This window comes from Bos grunniens, chromosome 16 (genome assembly GCF_055505025.1).
Source record: "Bos grunniens cultivar Pamir isolate PY7600 chromosome 16, Bosgru_T2T1.0, whole genome shotgun sequence".
In the NCBI taxonomy this organism is placed as follows: domain Eukaryota; kingdom Metazoa; phylum Chordata; class Mammalia; order Artiodactyla; family Bovidae; genus Bos; species Bos grunniens.
Window position 1 is genome coordinate 33,451,013 of NC_141180.1, and position 7,210 is coordinate 33,458,222.

General features: G+C 49.7%; 1 long non-coding RNA gene across 1 annotated transcript; it reads right to left on the reverse strand.

Annotated features, from left to right (window-relative positions):
• Positions 1–1,933: 1,933 nt before the first annotated feature.
• Positions 1,934–5,760, reverse strand: LOC147356545 (uncharacterized). The gene is made up of 2 exons (XR_015142791.1): positions 5,635–5,760; positions 1,934–2,057 (listed from the first exon to the last, which is right to left on the reverse strand). It is a non-coding gene; the product is annotated as an uncharacterized LOC147356545 (long non-coding RNA).
• Positions 5,761–7,210: the final 1,450 nt, after the last annotated feature.

Consider the following 7,210-nt stretch of genomic DNA (forward strand, 5'->3'; position numbering starts at 1 on the left):
GTACTCACGAAGAAAATCAGCCTTTCATAAAATTTCTTGGAAATCTGGTCAAGAAAGCATGCGTGTCTCCTGCAGATAACACTGCTGTATTATAGGCATTTGACTCGATCAGTGGGCTATGGAAAAATAAAACACCCATTTTAACACAGTGTCTGGAAATGCTGCCTAGCCATGGAAAGCCTGGGGGCTGGCAGGCTTCGGAACGATCGGGTGGGTGGCTAGCACGTGCTGCATCCTTCAGAACAGCCCCAAAGTCCTTGAAGGACCCAGCATTGGCTCACCTGGGGTGCCACTCAAGCATGCAGGTTCCTTGGCCCCACTTCAGCCCTGCTGAGCCAGATCCTGGGACTTCCCTAGTGGCTACAGCTTCTCTGGTGGCTCAGACGGTAAAGAATCTGCCTGCAATTCAGGAGACCCAGGTTCGATCCCTGGATGGGAAGATCCCCTGGAGAAAGGAATGGCTACCTACCCCAGTAGTCTTGCCTGGAGAATCCCATGGACAGAGGAGTCTGGCAGGCTACAATTCATCGGGTTGCAAAGTCAGACACAACTGAGTAACTAACACTTCAACACAGTCCCCAGGAATCCTCCTTTGTAACACTTCCTCAGACAGTTCTCTGCGCTGGACAGGATGCCACAATGGGTCTTTGGACTTGGTTTCTGCTGAGGGCAAAAATCAAGAAACACCATGGTTACCTCCACTGTCCACAGCAGAGAGCCCCAGCATCTGTGTATGACCGGCAAACTGGTCCTAGGTCCTCAGCCCAAGCCACCTGGAGGGCACAGGGCATCAGAGCTCAAGAGAAGGAGGCTGAAATCAGCAAGTCCACTTCTTGGGAAAGAGGCCAGTCTGCTGTGAGCCCCTCCGGGCAATAGGTGGGAGTGTCCCTACTCTCCCCTGGAGGAGTAGGAGGACCTTCTAGGAGATTCTGGGAGAATATGACATGGTTCCCCAAGAGAGTGTGGAGTGGAGACAGAAGTCAGCTGAGTCCTGAAGAAGAGTCCAGAGCAGAGGCTGTGAGCAGCACCTCCTCCAGGAGGCCGAAGTCAGAGAGGGCTGTGGGGTCACGGGCTACCCAGTACAGGGCAAGCTGTGGGACTCCTGAGGACAAATGACAGTACTGGGTCCAGTTTAAAAAGATTCTTCCTAGTAGGCTGCCTGAAGGGCTGATGGGTTGGGAGCATCTCTGGAGAGTTGGTGGCAGGTGCCCCGGGCTGTCAGGGAAGTACGGGAGAGTGAGGATGACTAGGCTAACATGGGGGAGCCAGAGAGCAGCACCTCTCCAAGAAGCCCCAGAGCCTCAGCACCAAATGCTCTCTCTACCCCACCATCTTCCCTCTCACTCCAACCTCAGAAAGACCACAGACCTTGGGACTGAGTGGGCAGTGGGGTTCGGGTTGGCCAGAGCAAGGAAGTCCCCAGCCAGCCCACACCACGGCTATGGCCTCGGCCAGGCCTACCCCTAGAAGCAGACACTGATGTGGGACAGAGATCAGGTTTCGAGTGTTTTACTGGACTAAACACCCTGCTTTAAGGAAAACTCAGACAGCTGTTGAAACTAACACAGACAGTAAGACTGTATTTTCTTTATGTCTGTGTCTCCTTTACTGCCCTGCACCTAGGATCGTTGGTACTCTCTTTCTAGATCCAATAGACATAAAGAACAGACTTTTGTACACAGTGGGAGAAGGAGAGGGTGGGATGATTTGAGAGAATAGCAGTGAAATATAAACATTACCATATGTAAAACAGATAGCCAGTGGGAGTTTGATGTACGATGCAGGGAACCCAAAGCCGGTGCTCCGTGACAACCCAGAGGCATGAGGTGGGGAGGGAGGGGCCACATGTGTGCATGTGACTGATTCATGTTGATGTATGGCAGAGGCCATCACAATATTGTAATTATCCTCCAATTAAAATAAATAAATTAAATTTCTTTAAAAAGACTTTATTTTCTGAGAGGGACCAGGACATCACAGGGTCTGGATGAGTTGTACATGTCAAGTGCTCAGCATACTTCATGGATCTTCTTCACTCCAGGAAAGGCTTCTGCAGCCTGCAGAAGAACCAGAGGCCACCTAAGTATTGAAGGACAGAAGCAGCTGTCCTGGGCCCTGGACACCCCTTGGAAGCCGAGCTGACCACTTGAGAACTCTAGCCGTCGAGGGACTGAAAACACTACGAAGGCCCACCTCAAGGAGAGTGGGGTGGGACTCCCTGCTGTTGTCTCCTGCCCACCCCCTCCCCCACACACCAAACCTGGCATCTTTACACACACCACCAGGTTCCTCTGTCCATGGGATTACCCAGGCAAGAAAACTGGAGGGGGTTGCCATTTCCTTCTCCAAGGGATCTTCCCCTCACAGGGATCAAACCCACATCTCCTGCATCTCTTTCATTGCAGGCAGATTCTCTACCCACTGAGCTATTGGAGAAGCTCCTCACACACACACTGTGTACCCCAAATCTACTCAGGCCCCCACTGCTGAGAGGCAGCCAGACAAGTCCTTTGACAGTGGGGACAGAGGCTCCTAATTCCCTGCCCAATACCCAATCTCATCATCTTCTTTAGAAACAGAAGTCAGTTTCTGGCTGGGTGAAGATAAACCCAACTAAAAGACTACATATCCCAGCCTCCCTTGCACTAAATGTGGTCATGTGATCCAGCACTGGCCAATGAGATGTGAGCCTGGTGTGGTACTTCCAGAAAGTCTCCCTAAGGGCCATCAATGAAATGGCAGGAGTTCCAGCACCCATATTGCATCATGAGGATGAAGCCATGCTGGAGTGTTGATCTTAAACAATTTCCTACAGATGCCCACCTCCAAACCACTGTTACACAAAGTGATATAAAATATTTATCTTGTTTCAGATACTGCTGCTGGGAAGCTTTTGATTAAATACTGCAGAATTCAACCAAATCCAGAATTTAACCAAATGGATATACACAATCAAGGACCCCTCATGTATATCATCTCACCAAGCACACTCCCAGCCTGGCATGCAATCAGTGGATACCCAGGGCATGGTTAGCTCGGCCTCTCGTTTGCCTCAAATAGGAAAAGCATGGTATGGGGGTTTCACTCTCTATGCCAAGCCAAGGTGATTCACTGAGTTTACTGAAATCAGTGCCTAATGGAACTTGTAGGCAGGTGACAATGTGGCATTTGCGGGCTGACTTCATTAAGATTCCATGCCAGGAGAGAAGGTATGAGCTGTGATTGGACCTGGATCTCCAGGCCCCAGTTTGGCCTAGAATGGCTCTTTGGGAAGAAAAATATTCATTGGAAGGACTGTTGCTCTAGCTGAAGCTCCAATCCTTTTCCACTTGATGCAAAGAACTGACTCATCAGAAAAGGCCCTGATGCTGGGAAAGACTGAAGGCAAAAGAAGAAGACGGCACCTCGAATGATGCATCCTCGCCAGCTCAATGGACATGAATTTGAACAAATGCCAGGAGATAACGAAGGACAGAGGAACCTGGCATGTTGCAGTCCATAAGGTCACAAAGAGTCAGACACGACTTAGCAACTGAACAACAAAACAGCAGGCATCTTGAGTTGTGTCACTCCAAAAAACTTAGATGCAATTAGTTAAGAGGCGGTAAATAGGATGAGCCCTAACTCCATATGAATAATGTCCTAAAAAAAAAAAAAAAAAGGAAATTTGGACACAGACAACACAGAGAAAGAACTCTGTGCAGAGACTAGGGGTGATGTCAACACAAGCCAAGGAGCCACCAGAAGCCAGGAGAGAAGCCTGGAACATCCTTCTCCAGAGCCTCCAGAGGAAACACAGCCCCATCAACACCTCGATCTCAACTTGTAACCTCCACAACTGTGAGATAATAAATTCTGTTAAGTCACTCAGTGAGCCTGAGCAGACTCACTTGGCAGGTTACACCCACACCATCCTTGTCCTGCAGTTTACCTTCTAAGCATCACAGCTCACTGGCTGTCTGGTACTCAAAGTTTCTTGGGTAGGAGGACAGATGGGAGGATGGATGGATGGTTGAATGGATGGATAAGTGGATATAATGGCATGGGTGTGTGGATGGGTACATGGGTGGGTAGATGAACAGATGAATAAGCGAATGAATGAATGAACACGCAGGGGAGCCACCAGAAGCTGCAAGGAGTCTGCCGGATGCATGGCATGCCTATACATGCTCACAAATCAGTTCAGAGTATGATGCTGGGAGCATGCATGTATCACACCCCCAGATTCCAAGGAGATCAAGGCAGCCTCAACACCAGGAAAACAATAGGTCATCATTTTCTACATGACTGTCACAACCACCCCGATCAAGATGACATCCATCTGGTTTTACTTTCCACATAGCCTATTTTTATTCCTCGTGAATAACAAGGGGTCTCAAAGGGGGAAGCCACAGGAGGGTTTGCTGTAACGTGACTGGTGCCTGTCCCCAGGGAGGTGATGGGGCAGGTCCTTTCTTGAAGGAGGATGTCCTGAAGAATCTCTTTGTGAGACAGCTGAGCTGAGCAAGGGGCAGCAAGAAGGGGATGCCAGCTCCCAAGTGCCATCTTTGGCAGGCACCTCAATGGCACATGCTGGCCAACAACAAGAGAGGGTCCAACTGCTAAGATTAGATGGGACCAAGACCCTGGGGACAGAGCCACCTGTCAAGGTGCAAATCCAGGCATTAGAGAATGAGAAACCAGTCTCTCCCACTATGAGTACTTGGAGGGTGAACCTCACTGAAGCCTCAGCTTGGGACACTGTCCATCCTGTTGACTTTGACTTGAGTCCAGAGGAATGGATGCCCAGCCACTCCAGGAGGAAGAGAAAGACTGAGGGACACCTAGGAGGAAAAGCAGCCCCAGTGAACCTGGAGGTGAACCTGCACTCCGATGCCAGAATAAGGCTCCTGCACCTCACTAACCCTTTTGGGCCCTGGGCATACCCTGGCTGAGCAGCCAACTTAAATAAACCAGTATGGTTGGTGTCAGGCTGCCCCATGGGGCTCCAAACACTTAGCCTTATGGGTCCCTCGTGCAGAGGCTACCGGGTCTCTCTCCTCCAAAAAGAATAACTATTGGAGAAAAACCCCTATGAGGGATGAGAAATTTCTGGAAGCTGCTGCCAGAAGAAGCAGTTCTGCTATGAAGCTGTGGACTCATTTGGCTGGGCTTCTGGGGCATTCGCTGCCAGCGCAGCCTTGGTTAATAAGTAATTAGAAGATAATTAACATTTGTAACATACAATGGGAAACATCTGGACCTACCGACTTATTAAAACCAAAGAACCTGATTAATCAATTGTGCAGTGAGATGGAAAATAGACTCAGGTTCAGGATCGGCTCCCCTGGGCTCAGCCCTCCCTACCCACCCCCAGGAAGGGTGTGCACCCCAGCCCAGCCCACCCCATTCTCGGGTCTCAATGTCAGAATTCTCCAAGGTGAACTCTGTCTATCCAAGACATCCCTCCCCCAGCCTCCCCAAGCTTCCCACTCATGCACATGTCTCCAAGGATTAGAGGGAAGAAGAGACCCAGCTCTGCCTCATTGGCTACAGTTCTCCTGGGATGGAGAGAAAGGCCAAGAGATGGGGAGTCACCTGTGTCCCTCTCCCCCCACCTCCCCACCCCCCGCTCCTCCTTCCCCATACAGTCACCTGGGAGTCCTAGGTGTGGCCGCTTACAAAATTCATCATGGGAGAATCAAAAACGCCTTTGACTCTCAGCCCTCACATCACCCCTGTGCACAGAGGAGGCAAAAAATAACCAATGCAAAGCATCCCAGCAGCCAGGACTGTGTCTGTGAAGATGAGTTGGTCCCCCCGCCCCCCATTCCTCCTGCTTCTCCCTTCATCTTCTCAGCAGTGGGGCGGGGGCAGAGGGGGTGTGATGTGTGGGAACACATGTATCTGATGAGCCTGAACACTCTCCCCAAGTGCCTTGGTTTTCAGCCAAAACATTAGGATGTTGCTCTACCAACTAATCATCCTCCCTCAGACAGGAGGGAGCTAAAATGAAAAACCTGGTGTTCCTGGGAACGTGGGAGAAGGCCAATTACAGCTGCGCAATTCCCTCCTGTGAAGTTGGGCAGAGTGGAAATCCTGAGGCTGTTCTCTCAATGTCACAGAAGCCGAGGCCTAGAGTGTATTCTTTGAGAAATCTGGTTTGAGCTGCCTCCATTTCTTCTCCCCAGGGAGAAAGCAGCATGAAGAGAAACTCCAGGGGATGCAAATAAGCTTCCTAGATGCTAGGATCCCCTCTAGGGGATGTGGCTAGGGGCCAGCCACATTTATGTCTCCTCTTTCCTACTCTGCTAGGGTCCAATCACTTGATTGGTGAGGGGAGCTGTCCATCATACATTTGAACCCTAAGGCCAAACTGATTGGTCAAGGAGTAGGAATGCAATGTGAGCTGAACCAATGAGATACCTGTCCTGGGATTTTTCTCCCTCCAGATAGGAGAAGGGAGTGTCTTGTCCAAGGCTGGAAGATGGCAAAGGAGGTCATTTGTAGCCCTGGCTCTGGTCGTGGAAAGGCAACATGTCTGAAGGAACAAAACCCCATGCAGAACCAAGGCAGGGTGTGGCTGACAGCTCTCACGCCCCATTCCCTTGGACCAGCGCCATCCACTTCGCTGGTTAGATGTGGTGAGCTGAAGGCAGTGTGGGCTGTGTTCCTGCTATTAATATTTCCAACCACTACTGACAAATGCAAATACCCCTACTTTGGTTCTGATCATTCCTGGGAAAGGTGTAGTCACTCAGCTGGAGGGATGGATTCACAGAAAGACAAAATAATTTTTAAAAGAAGATATGAGAAAAAAAAGATAAAAGAAAGTGATATTTAGCAAGTTACTATGACAAATCAGCAAGGGAAAAGGTTTAGTCTACTTAGAAAAACAAACCATTTTAAGTATTTTTAAAACCTCATTTGCCTACAGCTCATGAATGTTTTAAGCAGAAATCATCTTACTTGGTTGTTTGCAGGCAACCTGTCCCACCTAACTTCTATATGGTCTTGGATTTGCAGCAGATTCTGTTTTTTTAAATAGCTATTTTTCTTGCTTCCCAGTGGAGCAAATGAAATAGGTGCTTCTTTAGGGGAGATGAGAGACCCCATGGGGGACATGGACAGCCCATGGAGGAGAATGAAGGAGAATGATCCAGTGCCAAGATGCAGGGGGGAAACTCTTCTGCTTTCGCGGGGAGTCAACATTGCCCCCCACGCCAGACCT